At 41.1% G+C, this 21009-nt stretch overlaps 1 protein-coding gene across 1 annotated transcript in view; it reads right to left on the bottom strand.

The window, feature by feature from the left end:
- LRRC4C (leucine rich repeat containing 4C) overlaps positions 1–12738 on the bottom strand; it is a 174944-nt gene extending 162206 nt beyond the window's left edge. Inside the window, exon 1 of the mRNA XM_036326155.1 lies at positions 12659–12738. The gene's annotated coding sequence lies outside the window, so the exon portion shown is untranslated. The remainder of the gene's footprint in view (positions 1–12658) is intronic.
- Positions 12739–21009: the final 8271 nt, after the last annotated feature.

Genomic DNA, 21009 nt, shown 5'->3' with positions numbered 1-21009 from the left:
GCCCCTCGGAGATGTCCAAATCCTAATCCCCAGAGCCTGTGGATATGTCACTTTGTCACTTTCTGTGGCAAATGAGACCTTGCAGGTGTGAATGAGTCAAGATTTTGTAACGGAGAGATTATCCGGATTATCTAGGTGGGCCCAGTGTAATGACACTGATCCTTATAAGAGGAATAAAAAGAATATTGACTTTTTTTTCTCAGTATTCTCATATAAGAAATTAGAATAAAAATATTATCTCCGGGCTGGTGTGGCTCAGTGGTTGAGCTTTGACCTATGAACCAGGAGGTCACAGTTCCATTCTTGGTCAGGCACATGCCCAGGTTGTGGCTTCAATCCCCAGTGAGGGGTGTACAGAAGGCAGCCAAACAGTGATTCTCTCATAAATGATGTTTCTATCTCTTTCTCCCTCTCCCTTCCTCTCTCTAAAATCAATAAAATCTATTTTTTTTTCCCAAAAAGAATGACAATGGTATCAGCCTCAGAAGGTAGTTTTTAGGGTTAAATGGATATGCAAAATTAATATATGCAAAATATTGGTTACATGCAAATGCAGTTTTTGCCATTCCTATAATTGTTAACAGTTTTATTGAGATACAACTCACATGCCATGCAATTCACTCATTTAAGTGTAGAAAATCCATGATTTTTAGTATAGTCACATTTGTGCAACAATACCACAATCTTGTTTTAGAATATTCTGCCACCTCAAAAAGAAATACCCTAGCCATATTAGTCATTCCTCATCTTCCTCACCCTGCTTTAGGCCACTGCTAATCTACTTTCTGTTTCTACAGATTCACTATCTGTATTCAAATTGATATAGAACTATGACCATATAATTTTCATGTTCAACATTTCCTATAAATAAAATCATGCCATCTGTGATCTTCTGGGTCTTATTTCTTTTACTGAGCATAATGTTTTCAAGGTTCATGTATGTCATAGGACATACCAGTATTTCATTCCTTTTTATCACCAAATAATATTCCATTGTGTGGATAGACCACATTTTACTCCAGTAATTATCACTGTGGGATAGACTATTTTTGTCTGTAAATAAAGGAGAAGGAAGGGGGAGAGGTATGATCTTAATGGATGTCCAGCAACCCAGAAGAGGCAGGAAATTATATTTGACTAGAGAAGGGAAAAGGTGGTTTGAAAGAAGCTGAAAATTTTACTCATATTCTTTCCAAGCTGGCCCTGCCTGGGGTTCAAGGTAAACAGTTGACTCATTCATTCTATATGGAGGCAAACAAATGCAGAAGAAATCCCTGCTTTCTCACTAGCCCTGTACGCAATTCATTAAATCCCTTGAAATGCCAGTTTCCTCCCAACAGCTCCCCATTCCCTCTTTACAGCCCTAGGCTTACCTCACAGGCCCATTGTGAGGAGCAGATGTTCATGAAGGTAAACATATTTTATTAACAGGAATATATTTTGAAGTGCAGAATTGCTTCAATAGTACATTGTGCCAGAGGCATTTTGAAATATTTCCTGTTGACCAAAGAATGCGTTAGCAATCCTTGGTTTTCTTAGGAATTGAAAGAGAAATAAAGAATAAGTCAGGACTCCCAGTTAGCCATGGTGGGGAGTTGAAAATGGTCCCTCGCAGATGCTGACAGCCTGGCAGTAGGACTCTCCAATGTTTATCACTGCTCCACATCACTTGCTCCAATTCTAGGCGAGGGTAATATCTCAATAAACTCATTTTGTTGAAGCAAAAACCCAGTTAGCATATTACAGCGTGTCAATCGGTGTGTGCATGACTCTCATGTTATCTTCTTCTCAGTGAAACAGTAAAGAGGATTTATTGATAAGAACCTAGCTTACATTTAATGAATGTGTACTACATTTTGGAAGTGTGTTAGTTTTTCACATGCATTGACTCAGTAACCCTCCTTTGATAAAGGACCTAAAGATGAGAGAAGTAACTTTTTTAAAGTTTAAAATTATTAAACGAAACTGGGGCCTTTACCCAGTTTAATCTAAAGCCAAAGCGTTCAAAAGGACTTTGGTTTACTTTTATTTATTAGAATTAAGTACAATACTTACATACCATCCTATATAATAAAAGCCTAATATGCTAAGTGTCCGATCATCCAGTTGGCCAAAGTGTAATATGCTAATGATATGCTAAGGCCACTCAACTGCTTACTATGATGTGCACCAACCACCAGGGGGCAGACTGGTCGCCCAGTCACTATGGCATGCACTGACCACCAGGGGGCAGATGCTCCGACTGGTAGGTTAGCTTGTTTCTGGGGTCTGGCCAATCGGGACTGAGAGAGATGGGCTGGACATGCCTTGGTACCCTCCTGTGGTCCCTCCCCAGCTGGCCAACCTCCCATGTCCCTCCCTGGCCCTGATCGTGGGTTCCCTCGGCCTGGCCTGCACCCTCTCGCAATCTGGGACCCCTCGGGGGATGTCGGAGAGTCGGTTTTGGCCCAACGGTGAAACTACCAGTTGCTATAATGTGCACTGACCACCAGGGGGCAGATGCTTAATGCATGAACTGCCCCCTGGTGGTCACTGTGCTCCCACAGGGGGAACACTGCTCAGCCAGAAGCCAGGCTCATGGCTAGCAAGCACAGCAGTGGTGGCGGGAGCCTCTCCTGCCTCCACGGCAGTGCTAAGGATGTCCGACTGACAGCTTAGGCCCACTCTTCATGGGCCTAAGCTGTCAGTCGGGCATTCCCTGAGTGCTCCAAGACTGGGAGAGGGCACAGGCCGGGCTCAGGGACACCCCTAAGTGCAGAATTTCATGCACTGAGACTCTAGTATCATATAAAAGACTGCAGACTCCAAAGAAAGTATCTGGAGAGGGCATTTTGTTTTGTTTCATTTAGACTCAGAAATATGCTGAAAATCATTCACATCAATTCTGATATGGAATCCTCCAATAAAGGGTTCAACTGACCTGTTTCCTAATTCAAATTATAATCCTTAAGAAAACTGAGATCTCTTCAGATCCTTTGTGTCAAAATAGGAAACGTCTCCATATTCTGTGCCACCATATTTTATTCTGTCACTTTTTTTAACCAAACTTTTCAAAACTACTTATCCATGAAATCTTCTGCCATCGAGGCGGAAGCCACCCCGACATTCTGTTAATATCTTCAGTGTGATTGATATTTCCCTCCTGCAGTGTGGCAAGACAGCATGTGTGTATACGTGGGCAAGTGTATAGATCTTTATGTTAATGTGCATCTGTTCCTCTCATTGCTACCATATACTATTAAGATATTAAGCTCTTAGGGTGTGTCCCTGCTCTCCTCCACTGAAGAAGACATTTGTTCACCTGCCTAACCCCAATGCCTAGCTCTGTGGCAGGTGTACATGTTCATAAACATTTATTGAATGAATGAGCGAGTACTCAATGATGACAGTGACATTCTTGAAGGAATATCTTGCATAGAGAGAAAACAAGATCATGTACAAATGGAACTGCAAATGGCCTGTCTATTTTATTCTTAAGCATTCTCAGCTAAAATCACTGTGGCATAGCTGAGACTTAGCAGGTAATTTTCATTTCACCCACTTTCCAAATGTGTGCCAAATACAACATACTAGTATTTGACACACATTTGGAAAGCATGTGAAACATACTTAGAGCATGCCTTTCCACATTCAGATACAATACTATGACCATGTGCTATATTCTTATGGGTGTCTTTCCCTTTTAAAACTATGGAGTTCATTCATATCTTGTTATTTACCACTAGTGGCTCAGTGCATGGAATTCATGCACGGGGGGGGGGGGGGTTTCCCTCAGCCCGGCCTGCACCCTCTCTAATCTGGAACCCCTTGGGGGATCTCTAACTGCTTGTTTAGGCCTGATACCTGTGGGATTGAGCCTAAACCGGCAGTCGGACATCCCTTTCACAATCTGGGGCCGCTGGCTCCTAACTGCTCACCTGCCTGTCTGCCTGATGGCCCCTAACCACTCCACCTGCCAGCCTGATCACTCCAAATTGCACCCCCCCCCCTGCTGGCCTGCTCGCCCCCAACTGCCCCCCACTGCTGGCCTGCTTGCTCCCAACTGGCCCCCTGCCAGCCTGATCACCCCCAACTGCCCTCCCCTCCTGGCTTGATCACCCCTAATCTCCTCTGCCTCAGCCCTGCCACCATGGCTTTGTCCAGAAGGTCTCTCAATCTAATTAGCATATTACCCTTTTATTAGTATAGATAGATGCATCCCTTGGTTAGGGCAAATGGAGAAATCTAAAGAGGAACAGTGGGATTCCTCATTCACTTCCTTTTTTTGTTATTCCAAAAAATCTGAAAAGTTGAAATTCTGAGTCCTGTGAGCATCTTGTTTGACTATATTTGATGTCAGTCTTTTAAAATGATCATTGTTACTTTAAACAAATCATTATAAATAAACATTATAATGTATTCTGTTTCACACAGAGTCAGAAGCACTACCAATGCTTAAGAATATTTCAATCACGCTGTGTAGATTTTAATGCCATGCTCACCTCCTTTCTATTAGAATGACCTCAAACAGATTACTTAGCTCCTTCCCTTTCAGTGCCTTTATCTTTCACGTGAGGTAGAAAGGATGCTGTGAGGATTTACTGAGATAATTCACTGAGAAAAGGCTTAGCTCCAATTATATGCATAGGAAGTTCTTCCTCTGTTACTGTTACCTGCCATTATTTTTATGATCATAGTAATAACAAATAGACTGAAATAAGTAGACTCCTCCACAAACAGGCTGATTCCAACCCTCTTAAAAAAGAGACATTCCTAAGCTTTCATGGCACGAACATGGATGCATCTAAGAATGCTAAGTGAAAAGCAATTTCCAGGGGACCTAGAGCTACAGGGTTGCTCCCATCCTAGCTTTGAGTATCAAGGACCCATTCTTTACCATGGGGACATGAACTGTTCCATGGGTGCAGTATGGGAGAGTCCCAATATTCTAGGACAAGGGGTGAAGTCAATAACCTGGAACCAAAAAAAAAAAAAGAACAGAAAAAAGCAGAAACAAACTCACAGATACAGCAGAGAACAAACTGATGTTTGCCAGATGGGAGAGGGGTTGGGGGCTGGAGGACAAAGGTGAAGGGAATAAGAAGTACACATTTATAGTTAAAGATTAGCCACAGGGATGTGAAGTACAGCATGGGGAATATAGTCAATAATACTATAATAACCATATATGGCCTTAGGTGGGGGCAGATCTTATGGGGGACCAATTCATAAGTTATATAAATGTCTAACCACTGTGCTGTACAGCTGCAACTAATATAATATTGAATGTCAAATGTAACGGAAAAATAAATATGAAAAATAAAGTCTCTAACAGACCTTAGAAAAAGTCTGGGTGAAAGGGTAGGGGTCTTAGCCTGATGGGCATTGACTTCAGGATTTAGTTGCTTCTTAAGTCCTGATAATAGCTGTACAATGGCTCAAGGTCTCCCAAGTAATATCCTGGTGCCTTCCCTACGCCCTTTCTTTTGCATATTATAGGATAGCAGACTTGTGAGACTGTCACTGTCCTCACTGTGAGCCTCAAGCACCTACCACACCAGAAGTAATTCCGGCTTTACTTTGTTGCTGAGAAGCACATATATTATTGTCTTTCCTTTACAACTATCTTCAATGTTTCTTTTCAATCCCTTGCCCTGGCATTGAAAATTATATCTCCCATTCTTCTTGTTTAGTCCTATTTAAAAATGGCCCTCTCTGGTTTGGCTCAGTGAATAGAGTGTTGGCCTGTGGTCCCAAGAATCCTGGGTTCGATTCTGATCAAGGGCACCTTGGTTGCAGGCTCCTCCCCTGGTCGGGGTTCGTGCAGGAGGCAACCAATCCATGTGTTTCTCTCACATTGATGTTTCTCTCTGTCTTTGTCTCTCTCCTACACTCTTTAAAAATCAATGGAAAAATATCCTCAAGTGAGGATTAAAATAATGATCAACTGGTTTAATTCGTATTAGTGTTGAGCCCCTCCCCCCCATACTTTTTACCATATTATTTAGAAATTCTGGCACTTCAGTTCTATGACTTTTAATAGCAGGCAGAAGATATTATTACTGTTATAAACTAGGACAATAGGAGTCATAGCTCAGTCCCATTCCCAGAAAAACATCATCAGTCCACAGATCCATCTCCTTCAAGGCCTGCTTCTGGAGTGAAAACAGCATGGATAATATAGAGGTAGTATTGGGTGTGGCTTTTAAGGAAGTCAGAGGGTCATCTTGTAGGGAAGGACTCTAGGGTCAAGCCTCGGGCTGACCTGTGGCAGGGCCACAAACAGGTCCCAGCCTGGAGGGCAGAGCTCTCCCAGCATAATTAAGCCTGACCTTGTAGCCCCTCCCTAATTCCTTCCTAAGTAGCTAATGGGTTGTGGGAGGTGCAGCAAGTGTTGCCAAAACAAGAACATTTGTATACATGTTAATTTACCCTTGTTTAAATCAGACTATAAAATAAAGCATCTGCTTTCAGGCTGGGTCTTTTGTGGTCTCATCCAGGCACAGGAGATCTACCAAGCCCCAGCTGTATTCTCTTGTCTGTCTTTTCTTCAATCCTTCACCACCCCTCCTCACGTTCACCCTTGGCCGTGCTGGTGCAGCACATCATCTATTGTCCTTTGAAGAACTGTTCGTTTGTGATTTATTTTATTTTCTCAATTTATAGACTTACATATCTATTTCTTTTTTAAAAAGAATATATACAAAGAATAAGCCATAATTCCATGACTCATATATTTTCTACACAAGCAAGTGCATACTATCTATAATAATAAAAATGTAATATGCTAATTAGACCAGACATACTTCCAGATGATCTTCCGGATGAAGCCGGGGTTGCAAGGAAAGCCTGGGTCCTGGGTGCCAGAGGGAAGCGGTGCTGGCAGCCGGGAAAAGGAAGGCCTACTTTTGCATGAATTTTGTACATTGGGCCTCTAGTATGTAATATATAAATTATTGCTATCGCATGTACCTAATTTTCTACAACCAGGTCTTTAAATTAATAACATCTTGTAAATATACTTCCACATGTGTACAAATAGAGCAACAGCATCATTACGAATGACTGCATAGTGTTTTATCACACCAATAGGCCATGTTAAAGTGCGGAGTCCAACCCCAGCAGGTCCAGGGGTCCCCAAAGGTGTGGATGGAGTCGGCGAAGAAGGAATGACACGGAGACAGCGTTCAGTTGATCAGAAGCCTAGCCAGGATCTCCAGCCAAGTTCTGGTCATGATCTCCAGAGAGGTTCTGCCTCAGATCTCCAGCCAGGTTCTGTGTCCATGTTCTCTTGCTAGGTTCTCCAGCCAGGTTCTGTCACCAGGTTCTAGTCAGGTTCTCTTGCCCATTTCTGTAGTCAGGTTCAGTCCAGGATCTTTTGCCATGTTCTCTCCAGCGAAGTTCTTCTGTCTCTAGTTCTGTGTAGGAACTGTCTTCTTCGTTCTGTCTTCTGAGTTCTGAGTCTTGCTGTCTTGTTACATCTGTATTTATACCAGTTGATTCAATCCTATCAATCTCTATTACAAAGGTTAGGGCGTTTCTTATCTCCATTCCAGGGAGTAAAGATTATGTAGCTTAAGCATGATTGTTTGTAGTTAAAGTGATTAACTACCTGCCTGGCACTTAGTTAAGGAGTTTTATCCCCTCCCTGACTTCGGGGAAAAAAATCCCTACCTGGGGAAACAACCTTTCTCAGAGAGGAGACCTTGGTTAAAACACATAGTGCCAAGAAGGTGAGCAAACATTTTAAGAACAGTATGCCATATATGCCAGGTCCTTTGAAACAGCAAGGATGGACTGGCTCCCGGCATTAAAGCATGTCCTTTATTTTCAGGTATTTAAGTTTTTCCATATGTTGTAACTGTTTACAATGCTCCCACGATTAGTCATATATATATATCTCCATTCCTTTGTCTAATGATTTCTTCAAGATAAATCTTAGAAAAGGAAATGTTAAGTCAGGGGAAAGACACATTCAAAGATTTTTTGATAGCACATTGCTTTCCAAAAGGGTTACACCATGTTATACTCACTCAAAGGCAGTTTTAAAAAATGCTCTTTCTTTATACGCTTGCAACTACTGGGTGTTTTAATTCAATTTTTAATTTAAAGAGCGAGGAGGAAGCATCCCATAGGGCTGGAGATGTCCCTGACTAGAGCCACATCAGATTTATGGTACAGAGGATTGTTAACCAGGGCCTGAGTCATGGGAGTGTGGCATGTTTTTTTCTATTACCAAGAACTCTATGAATCAGATCTAATAACTGTTTCAGTCACTACCAATATAGCTACATTTCAGAGACAACCCGAACTGGAAAAAGCTATATATATTTTTTATCAAAAATTCCCGTGGATGTGATAATAGCAACTGTTCCTTTAGTTCTTTTTAGATTGGGGCTATAATATTGTTTCATTGGAAATTACCTACCTCATTTTACACACTGGGGGCTCTAATTTATAGATATATTTCCAGAAACAAGTGGAATTCTATCTGTCCCTAAATAAAAATGTCAATCATAAAGGAATAGCCACTACTATTTAACCATGTAGAGGTCTGCCTCTTATATACGAACTAGACCCAACCAACAAGGCAATTTGGAACCTTACATGTTCCATTATGTTTCTCTGTTCATTTAATCACCCCTTACAAGGCAATAATTCTCAGTCCCTTTAGCAAGAAGTCAGAAATAAAGTTAAGTACTGATAGAGCCAATTCATATTAGGATAACAATTCTAAATGGGACAAAAATCCCACATGGCTTACGCACAACAGAAGGGGAAGAGCTGTGATAGTTCATCAAAGGAGGGTTGCGATTCTGATCTCTCCTAAGATGTTAATACACTTTTGCTAAAGGTTCTTGGAAAATTTCCCTGGATATGCAAACATTCCTCTAGAACAGTGGTTCTCAGCCTTCCTAATGCTGTGACCCTTTAATACAGTTCCTCATGTTGTGGTGACCCACAATTTCATTGTTACAAATTGAACATAATTAAAGCATACTGATTAATCACAAAAACAATATGTAATTATATATGTGTTTTCCAATAGTCTTAGGTGACCCCTGTGAAAGGGTCTTTCAACCCCCAAAGAGGTCGCGACCCACAGGTTGAGAACCGCTGCTCTAGAACCTGTTCTTCATTCCTTTTACTAGCTGATTCTAAATATGATTAGAAACTTTACAACACGCCAAACACAATTAAAGTTAGAATGTTTTCCGCTATGATCTGATTTTATGTTGCTGTGATTTGTTGATGCCCAGAACTCAGATAGCTTGGAACTTCTGAGAAAAATTCTTTAGGAAAGATCTATTAGGGGTGGACATAGCTTAGTCATATTACCCGTATTTCTTTATTTTTTATTTTGGTTTCCTAATATTCTAAAAATGATGTTGTAAGAGTTTGAGTATAAGAGAAAAGAGACAAATTATCATGAACTCATTCTGATATAGAAAACAAACATGCATGTTTGGGAAAATAGGCTCATATATTCATAATTAATTTAATTAGTTATCCAATCATATGATCAACTAATGTTAACTAAATAGCAACAATGAGCACATCTTTGGTTGATTGACCTAAGACCACATTATCCTGCTTGAAAAGTCTTTGTTTTGTGAAAGATTATGAGGCTTGGTTCCCCAAGGAAGTCCCAGTCTTTTTATTTCCTCTCTCTTTCCTTACTTTTTATTTTCTTCTCTCTTTCAGTATAACATTTTTCATCTGGGGCCTAGTTGATTTCTCCTTGGGGACTAGCTAATTCCCCCAGGATCTAATTGTAGCTGGGTACCTAGTCTGGCGTCCTAGCAGAAGAAAGTCATGGCTTACAATTCTAAAGCTGAAAACAGATCACCTATTTGCCCCATTTATCTCTAATTCATACCTCACAGACAACAGTAGGCATGCCAAGCAAGGTCCCCATTTTGTGCATTTATGGTCATACTCCCTGACTCCCAAACCCTTCTATATCATCTCCAGTCTAGGCACGGAAATGTCTTTGGTCCACTCGACATGCTCCTCCCTGGGATCACCTCCTAGTGACTATATTTCCCTTTCCATTCCTCTTATATGGCTTCATTAGTTAAAGCACAGGTTTAGGCCCTCATTACCAAGATGACAATACTGGTTATTAGGCATATATTTCAAGTCTAAAGTGCTTCCATTCCATACTTGAATGGAATAGATGGGAGAAATCAGGCTCCAATTTTGAATGCCTGAAGTCGTCCACATCCCAGGCAGAGGCAGAGGTTGAGTGACAAGGAATAGTCCCTTTCTTTCAAAGTGAACACAAGATGAGATCAGGACCTTTATAGATTCAACTGTACTTTCTAGCTAACATAATAACTTGCAGAAGTGTAGGATTTGAGTGTCAATTTTTTTAAATTGATCTATTTAGCAGCACCTTGACATAGAGACAAGAGACCTTTGCTAATAAGAAACTCTCTAAATGGCACTGTAATCCACACATTTTTGTGGATCACTTGGTGTTAATAGGTGATATATCATATAAATAACAAGGTAGTGAGTATTAAATAATATCAAATATAGAGCCCTCCTTTCTGATGATAGCTCTGTCTCATGGTTGATGATTGAGTCTTCCCCATGATATGTATTCATGGTGAGTGGTAAATCCAGATGATTTCCCTTCCATTACAGAAGACAAAATTTCCCAATTCATTATATTTTTTCCCCTTTGCTACTTTAGTATAACCAAGCGGAGAGCAAATCACCAAAATCTGACCACATCAAATGACTAAAATAATAAAACACTTTTTTTTTTCTTGCACGATCTTGAATCCCAGATGATGAGACACAGATATGAAAGGAGCTGAGTTCATTTATTCTAGAGGCATCATTCAATTGACGATATTAAGTGGGCGCCGCCCCCAAGGCCAGCTTCATATGCTTAGCTTGGTACATGGTTCCATCCCAAGTCTATTATTTTACTTTTCTTCAAGCTTAGGGTTCTTTTTTCTATACTTTTAATATGTTTTCTTTCCCTGGTTTTATTTTTGCCAACAAATAAATCCAAGTGACATAGATGATTTATTAAATTACAATGACAAATTCCCACGGAGGAGTTCGCTAAGCTCACTTACTACCTAGATAACTATTTCCTGTACAAAATAATATGATAGCATGCCTGAGAGTTAAAAAATCACTCTGTCTACGATGTGTGTGTTTTTCGTTTTTAAAAAAATAAATCTTTATTGTTCAGGTTATTACAGTTCCTCTTTTTCCCCCCTTAGCTCCCCTCCACCGGATTCCCACCCCACCCCCTCCCCTTACCCCCCCCACTGTCCTCATCCATAGGTGCATGATTTGTGTGTGTTTTTTTCTTAATCCCTTCACATTTTTCACCCAGCCTCTCATCCTTCCTCCCCTCTGACAGCTGTCAGTTTGTTCTCTGTCTCTGAGTCTGTTTCTATTTTGCTTGTTAGTTTATTTTCTTCATTAGATTCCACATATGAGTGAAATCATATGGTACTTGTTTTTCTCTGACTGGCTTATTTCACTAAGCACAATGCTCTCCATGTCCATTCATGCAAAAGTTCATAGACATAAACAACAGTATGGCGATTACCATATGGGAGGTGGTAGAAAGAGTAAAGGGGGAATAAATGGTGAATGAAGGAGACTTGACTTTGCTGGTGAACACAACACAATATACAGATGACGTAGTATAGAACTGTACACCTGAAACCTATATACTTGTATGAATCAATGCCATCCTAATAAATCCAATAAAAAGAAAAGAAATACTGTACCTAATGGCTTCTAAAAACAGCTATACTCACAAACCCTAGTGGTCTACCATATATCTGCTCTATGACAATAAAGACAACATGTTCATTGTGACTCTAAAAACACATAACTTGTAACAGGCAGTTGGTAAAAAAAAAAATTCTGTCTAGAATCTGACTTACATCCTAAAGCAGGAGACGTCCCAGGGCTGCGGCCGCCCCCATCACCCAGGAGGCATCTGCCTAGAACTAGCTTATGTCCTAAAGCAGCAGAAGTCCCAGCGCCGTGGCCACCTCCATCACCAGGAGGAATCCTCTAGGCATGCTACTAGGTTAAGAGAATCCTGATGCAGCCCCTTCTGTTGGCAGGCCACTCCTATTCTTCTGTGGTTTTAGGAAAGAATGCTTATTCCCTATTGCTATTTTTTCCATGTGAAGGACACTCCATTATATTACCTGGCCTGGCCTTTTTTGTTCCTTTCACTCTCGCCATCCCTTGGTCATTAGAGTTATGTATCTGATTGGTGAACGTGGGAGCAGAGCAAGGTTTTGTCAGTAATAGTTTAACCCGTTCTCTTCACGTTCATCTTGAGGGCAGGCTATTTAGAGATGTATTCGAGCCTGCTGCTCCACACTGGACATTTTACAGGCCAGGCTGCCATGTGAGGGAAGCCTGCAGCTGCCCAGACCAGATGGGTAGATCTACCTAAGGCTGGGGTGAAATGTCAAGAAGCCTATTGTTTGCCACAGCCTGAAACAGTGTCCTCAGATAGTAACTGTATCATTAATAAAAGTCGTATCTGGTTCTCCATGTGTCTGTTGTTTTGACTTAATAAACCTTTTTTGTTTGTTTGTTTGTTTGTTTGTTTGTTTGTTTTGAACTTGGGCAACTGGAAGGGAAGCCCCAAGAAAACAGATGAGTGGTACTCAGAGCCTACCTTATCAAAAGGTCTCTGATAGGTCCTGGTCTTCCTGAAAACCTGGAGAAGTTAAAGAAGTCTCCTGGATTTCTGAAGAGGATGTTTCTTTTACACCTGGAGTAGGACAACACAAATATCAGATTGTTAAATCATGTTATACAAATGAAAACAAACTGGGGTTAGACATTCCTGCCTGCCACACTCCACCAGTAGAGCTGAGTGATTTGAAATGATGCAATATTGCAATATTCATCTTTCTAATATAGATAAGTATATATGTATATACACATATAGTAAATCCATTTTAAGATTTGCTAGTTTTTTGGTCAATGTTCATTGTGCCGTATTATTGAAATGTGTTATGTGTATTTCATCGGGGAAACACTTTATCTACAAGTCACTTTCGCACACATATAGGAGAGACTTTTTGCTCTTACCTCACCTCTCTATCAGGAGCTCAAAACAATAAAAATAAACAAAACAATCAGTTTGTTTCAACTTTAAATGGACATAAAAATACTAGAGTGCATACACTGTAATTTCCAGATTTCTCAGTTGGATATAGCAACAAGAAAATAAATCAATATAGGTATCAGACTGAGAATCAGAACTAGAGTCAATTTATAACTCTACCATAATTAACCAGGCAACTTTTGGCAAGTGTCCAATCCTCATTGAGTCTTAATCACTACACATATAAAATTTAGGGTTTTCTACAAATTGCATCTGAGCCCCTTCCCTCTTTCATATCATGTGATAATTTTCCTCCTAAGGATGTGGTTTGATGTAAGTAGAATGGTCAGGAAGAATTTGTGGTAACAAAACTCACATATTTAAATACTGCCTAATATTTTATAGATCTCCTATATAATAAAAACCTAATATGCTAAGTGTCCGGTTGTCCAGTTGGCCTTTCAACCAATCAAAGAGTATATGCTAATGATATGCTAAGGCCTCTCAACCACTCGCTTTGACATGCACTGACCACCAGGAGGCAGACAGTCAACCAGTTGACCAGTTGCTATAACATGCACTGACCACCAGGGGGCGGACACTCCGACCGGTAGGTTAGCTTGCCGCTGGAGTCCAGCCAATCAGGACTGAGCGAGATGGGCTGGACACACCCTGGAGCCCTCCCATGGTCCCTCCCTTGCTGGCCAACCTCCCACATCCCTCTCTGGCCCCAATAGTGCACCAGTGGGGTTTCTCGGCCTGGCCTGTGTCCTCTCACAATCCAGGACCCCTTGGGAGAGGTTGGAGAGCCAGTTTTGGCCCAATGGGGGAATGACAAGTCGCTATGATGTGCACTGACCACCAGGGAGTAGACACTCAATGCAAGAACTGCCCCTGTAGTCAGTGTGCTCCCATAGGGGGAACACCGCTCAGCCAGAAGCTGGGCTCATGGCTGGCGAGTGCAGTGGCGGTGGCGGGAGCCTCTCTCGCCTCCTTGGTACCACTAAGAATCCTACTGCAGGCTTAGCCCCGCTCCTGGCAGTCAGGCATCGCCTGAGGGCTCCTGGACTGTGAGAGGGCACAGGCCGGCCCGAGGGACCCTCCCCCGCCCCGAGTGCATGAATTTCATGCACCAGGCCTCTAGTTTATTATATGGATCCAATTACTGGCTTCTATATCTTATAGGCAATTAGTTGATTGTTGGTAAATTACACCAAAGTGACCGCAATCAATCAATTTCAGCTTCACCTACTGATTTGAAAAGAAAAATCAATTGTGTACCTCATGAAGCTGAGTAGGTTTTGATTTTTAACTCACAGGATTTATCATCTTTTGTGGACTAATGTCTGGTGGTTAGGCTACTATAGTTCTTCTCCTAATGTAGAAGGAAAGACATTGGAATTCCGAAAAAAAAACCGAGAGATTGTAGGCAATTTGTAAAAGAGACTATAGAATTTGGCATTATATCATCACTGTTTTATACCTCTCAGATACTTTCAAAGGGGGGGGGCATTTTGGGTGAAATAGTCATATCTAGTTGTTTTGTTTGTAATTATTTTTCTTTTTTAAAAATATGCTTTTGCTGATTTTGGAGAGAGAGGAAGGGAGAGGGAGAGATAGAAACATTGATGAGAAATATCCATCAGTTGCCTCCTGCATGCCCCCTACTGGGAGTTGAGCCACAACCCTGACTGGGGACTGAACCGGCAACCTCTAGGTCCACGGATTTGTAAACACTGAGCCACACTGGCCGGCCTACGTGTAATTGTTTTTCAAAAAGAATAACAACTCCTAGAACTGAGAATAGAGTGACAGCTGAAATTACGACTTACACACACACACAGATAATTTTAAGACACATGAGATTTTTTTGTTGTTGTTGTCAGAATAATGGAAGCAAATTTAAGCCTGTACTATATTTATAACACTGGAATAAACTCTTTATATTATTATTAAGCCCCATGCGAACCCTATGAGAATTCTGAACCATGATTCTCCTTTTATTGGTGAGGAAAGTGAGGCGTGAATCAGTTGTGCAGAGGGAGATGATGTATGGCAGCTCTAGCAGGTGTGATGGCAGAGCCTACACCCCTTCTTACTATGCTGCATATCCATCCCGAGGCCAGTAAATATTCCATTTCAGTAAGTCCTCTCAGGCCTATATTTATCAGAGCTTCTGAATGCATTGTTACCATTCATCCTTTGATATATGAAGGCCTTGTCTGGTTTCTCTTCAATACTATGTGGGTTTTTTTTGTATTTTATTTGTATGTTCAAGGGAACAAAATGCTGCTTTTTTTCCCATCTTCCAGCCTGAGTTTTTTTGTTTGTTTTTTGTGGGTTTTTTTGCCTGGTATTTAACATGTTTCAACTCACTGAGCGAGGTGGGCTGCTGCAGGGTCAGAGGCACGGGTGTGAAGAAGCGCCATGGTGGGTGGTGGTGAAGAGAAAAACCAGGCAATGGGTTTGTCAATCGGAACAAAGTGAATCATATCATTATGCAGATTCATAGAATGTGGGGCTGGAAGAGGCTTCACTAAGCCATTTGGTCACATTTTACAGTGTGTAAGGGAAGGAGGTAAGATGCAACGTATTCGTGAACTAGAAACAGGTTTCTGGATTTCATCCATCCACTCAGCTTCTCAAGGGCAGTGTTGAATCCTCACTTGTATGTTTATGTGCATGTCTTAAAACAGAAATTCACTACTCTAGGCTTGCATAGGTGCCGGGGTCCAACCCCAGCAGGTCCAGGGGTCCCCAAAGGTGTGGACGGAGTCGGCGAAGAAGGAAGGACACGAGACAGCATTCAGTTGATCAGCAGCCTAGCCAGGATCTCCAGCCAGGATCTCCAGCCAAGTTCTGGTCTGGATCTCCAGAGAGGTTCTGCTTAGGATCTCCAGCTAGGTTCTGTGTCCATGTTCTCTTGCTAGGTTCTCCAGGTTCTCCAGCCAGGTTCGGTAGCCATGTTCCCTCGCTAGGTTCTCCAGCCAGGTTCTGTCCAGGTTCTCCAGCCAGGTTCAGTTACCAGGTTCTATTCAGGTTCTCTTGCCAATTTCTATAGTCAGGTTCAGTCCAGGATCTTTTGCCATGTTCTCCCCAGCAAAGTTCTTCTGTCTCCAGAGAACGTTCTGTGTAGGTTCTGTGCCTCCTGGTTCTGTCTTCTTAGTTCTGTGTTGTTACATCTGTATTTATACCAGTTGATTCCAATCCTATCAATCTCTATTACAAAGGTTAGGGTGTTTCTTATCTCCATTCCAGGGAGTAAAGATTATGTAGCTTAAGCATGATTGTTCGTAGTTAAAGTGATTAATTACCCACCTGGCACTTAGTTAAGAGGTTTTATTCCCTCCCTAACTTCAGGGGGAAATCCCTACCTGGGGAAACAACCTTTCTCAGAGAGGAGACCTTGGTTAAAACACATAGTGCCAAGAAGGTGAGCAAACATATTAAGAACAGTATGCCATATATGCCAGGTCCCTTGAAACAGCAAGCATGGACCGGCTCCCGGCACATAGGTTGGTTGCATTGTGTGGTTAAAGACCCACAGAACACAGTGGTGATGAAAAAGACCTTGGAGTCAGCCCATCCTGCACCCCAGGGTCAGCAACACCACTTCTTGCTTGGAGAACTTTAGAAAAGTTCTTTCCATGGGACAGTTTCCGAGTCTGTAAAACAGGGCAATGAGAGTGACCCCTCCTCTCTGCTGCTCTGGGAATGAAGGGGGAACTTTTTATAAAAGACTTTGCATCAGGGTCTGGCACAGAGCGAGTAAACGTACACAAGATTTTCCAGGTATCATTCTCGTCATTATTATAGTCAGCACCAGAATTTTTTTTTTTTATGTGAGCCTAACACAATACAACATCCTTTGAAAACTGTTTTCTTTTTAAATAAGAAAATATAAATCTATTTCAGAATGGTTGTCATCAATAAATCAACAAACAATAAGTGTTGGAAGGAATGTGGAGAAAAGAGAACCCTCTTGCACTGGGAATGCAGGTTGGTACAGCCATTGTGGAAAGCAGTATGGAGTTTCATCAAAAAATCAAAAATGGAACTGCTGTAGGACCCAGCAATTCCACTTCTGGGAATATATCTGAAGAAACCAGAAACACTAATTGGAAAGACTAACTGCACCCCTATGTTCATTGCAATGTTAATTACAATAGCCAAGATTCAGAAGCAGCTCAAGTGTCCATCAGTGGATGGGTAGATAAGAAATCTGTGGTTCTTACACAATGGAATACTACTCAGCACAAAAAGAAAAAAAAAAAAAAAAGGTATCCTTTGTGACAGCATGGAGGGCACTGGAGAGTATTAGGCTAACTGAAATAAGCCAGTCAGAGAAAGACAAGTAGCATGTGATCGCATTCCTATGTTCAATCTATTGAACAAAATTGACTAACAAAATAGAAACAGAGAGAGAGAGAGAGAGAGAGCGCGCAGACTGACAACTGTCAGAGGGGAGAGTTTGCAGGGCTGGGTGAAAAGTGTGAAAAGGTTAAGAAAAAACCCCACAAAACTCATAGATGGACAACAGCATGACGATTACCGAAGGGGGAGGGGGAGCGGAGTGAGAGGAGGTAGAAGAGGGTAAAGGGGAGATAAATGGTGATGGAAAGAGAGTTGACTTGGGGCGGTGAACACACAATACAACATGCAGATGATGCGTTACAGAATTGTTCACCTAAAACCTGTACACTCTTATTAACCAATGTCACCTCAATAAATTCAATAAAAATAATATAAATAAATAAATAAGGAAATAGAAACGTCAGTGTAAGGAGATTCTGGCTGAAACTAACAAAATAGACTGAGGTCACCAGCAGGGTAATGAGGACTTTAGTTTTCCCATCAGTGAAAATGGAGGGACGCCAATCTTTACACATATGCAAAATGGTATGTGCAATACTCTGAGAGAATAGATTCAGAAACTGATCTTTATGCTCCGTTCGATCCAATTCCATTGTTCTCAACAGGAGGGCGTCTCATAGCACCTCACAGCTTGACCTTTAATTCAAACCAATACTTTTACAGGACAAAAAGAAAGAGAAAGTCTCACTCTTTTCTTAATCATAAGCTGTTGTGAAGGGACGTCCATTTGGATTCTGTTGTTAGAGAGCTCAGTGATGCAATGTGCATGCAAAAATAGTTCCAGATCGATGCGACATGTTTTAAATTTACATTAACATTTAAGTTAATGAGAAGCTCACTGTGAATTACAGAGCTTTAGATGTTTAGGAGTATGTTCCTTCGTGCCAACTTGGAACAGAGTCTATTGACTCACCTTCTCAGTCTCATAAACAGCCTCCAGAATGTATGTGTTTGTAGTGCCAGAGGATTTTCAGTCTGGTGAAAGTTGCCGTGTTAACATCGCCAGGGAATTAAGTTGGCTCTATCCGCCTAAGACGTAAAATGCTTCCAGCAACTGCACACATTTTCCCTGAAGGACAGGTTGCCACAGATGGTTGTTTGGCCTGGGAATGATCTAGATGAGTGCTCACTCCATTCCCTCTCCTCACTCCCCCCATTAATCTTATCCCACAAATAATTCTAGGGCACCTGCTATAGACACAGAATTGTGCTACAACCACACAGATTCTACATTAAGGACCACATAGCCCATTAAAGGATACAGTCACAAATATAAATGATTATAGAAATATGTGACATGTTCCCTGACAAAAGAAGGTGCAATGAGAGGCATCTGAATAACAATGGAGGAGAATCAAGAACAGCTTTCTGAAGACAGGAGGCTTGAATGACAAGTAGACATTAGTTAATCAAAAAAGTTAATCATAATGTTTGATTTCTGCTCTCACCATCAGAGAAGAAAACCCATAAAAAAAACCTGGCACACCTGTACTTCAATAAACAAAAAGTTCTGAATGATTAGCATGTGAAGGGTGGGGTGTGGGGTGTGTGTGTGTGTACACATGTATACAAACAAGTCTGGGTATAACAAGTTAACATGCACCATTAGGCAGGGGCAAGTTTATAAGAGATCTCATATGCCATGCCAAGGGGTTTGGACACTATCCTTAAACTGATACAGATACTGATGTATTTTTCTGTGTTTATTTTATTTTACTTATTTATTTTTTAAATTATTTTCTTGATTTCAGAGAGGAAGGGGGAGATAGAGAGAGAAACATCAATGATGAGAAGTAATCGTTGATCGGCTGCCTCCTGCACATCACCACTGGGAATGCCGAAACTGGGGCATGTGCCCTGGCCAGAAAGAGACTGTGTTTTGTATATGAACCTTATATCCTGCAACCTTGCTATACTTGCTTAGTACCAACAGGAGGTTTCTTTGTTGTTGCTGATTCTTTCAGATTTTCTTCACAGATGATCATATCATTTGCCAACAGACAAAAGTTTATTTCTTCTTTCCCAATCTGTATACCTTCTAATTTCTTTTTCTTGCCTTATAGAATTACCTAGGATTCTGATGGATTTAAGTGGGCTTGATTTAAGAATGATCACTCTGCCCATATTGTAGAAAATAGACGGAATATGAGCCAAGTGGTGCCTCTAGCAATGTGTGGACTCCCCTGTGCATCCATGTAGAAGGCTGCTGTTTCCCATCAAAGGGCTTTCAACAGAAACTACTGTGTGGAGGGCACATGCCCTTTGCAGTCTTGTGACATGCCTTGTTCACATAGGGAGGCCACTTTCCTGTGCATGAATAGGAATATCAAAATGTCAGTATCAGGGAAGTATCAGTAGCTCAGATTCATTTCAAATTTGTTGAGCCTTGCGGTTCTCTTGTAGAAAATGAATGATCATGAAAAGGACTTCTATCCTTATCTGCCATCATTAAAAAGATAATATTCATTAATAGCTATGGAGCTTCACTATAATTCTTGGCTCTTAGTTCAGTCTATGAATATGTTTTCAGAGTCATTGATTTAGTCAGTTAGTCAGTCCATCTGTCATTTTGTTAGTCAGAAATTCTTTTAGTAAGCATGTATCATAAATTAGCCATACACTGGGCCAGGTATCAGAGATGAGGGTTATATAACTTCTGTTTTGCTTGTACATTTCCTAGACAGTTAGTATTAAACACCACCAAAAAAAAAAAATCTCAAATACAATTCAGAAAATGAACTTCACTGCACCCTATATTGTTTCTGGGACTATTGCAAAAATAGATGATTAAAGAAATAATAAAGTCAATTATCTTTATGTTTTATCTAAGAAACTTTACATTGCTTAAAAGTCAGATTTTATTTTCATTTTATACTTCCAATGTCTAATTGTGAATGTACTTAAGGTCTTTTTTTAAAAAAAATATAATGGGTCCAACCTTTATATATACACTAGAGGCCTGGTACACGAAGTTCGTACATGGAGGAGTGGGCAGTCCCTTAGCCCGGCCTGCACCCTCTTGCAATCCAGGATCACTGGCTACTAACTGCTGGCCTGCTTGCCTGTCTGATCGCCCCTAACCACCTCTGTCTGCCTGCCTGCCTTATCGCCCCTAACCACTTGCCTGCCTGCCTAATTGCCCCTAACCTCCTCTGCCCCAGCCCCATCGCCGCGGCTTTGTCTGGAAGGACATCCAGAAGGACGTCCGGAAGGTCGTTCGGCTCTCTGGTCTAATTAGCATATTACACTTTTATTATTGTAGATAATTTCATAAAATTTACATGTTAACAGGCATGTAATATAGATAACTGGCTAAGTTTATAGACTATTCAACCTGAAATCTTTTCACATACATTTTAGAAGAATTTCTCTTGCATAGGAGCACTAAAAAGAGGTCATTTACACCAAATTTGCTAGATTACTTTTCCATGGCCTATGTAGCTTTGAAAAGAGACCTCTCAACATCTGTGCCTCAGAGTTTTTATCCAAAGTGGAGTTAATACTATGCAGCCTCTTGAAACTGTTCTATTCCACATGGAAAG

The sequence above is a fragment of the Myotis myotis genome, unplaced genomic scaffold (assembly GCF_014108235.1).
Source record: "Myotis myotis isolate mMyoMyo1 unplaced genomic scaffold, mMyoMyo1.p scaffold_m19_p_10, whole genome shotgun sequence".
Taxonomy (NCBI): domain Eukaryota; kingdom Metazoa; phylum Chordata; class Mammalia; order Chiroptera; family Vespertilionidae; genus Myotis; species Myotis myotis.
The sequence above is the reverse complement of the archived record's forward strand: the minus strand, read 5'-3'. Positions and strand labels throughout refer to the sequence as shown.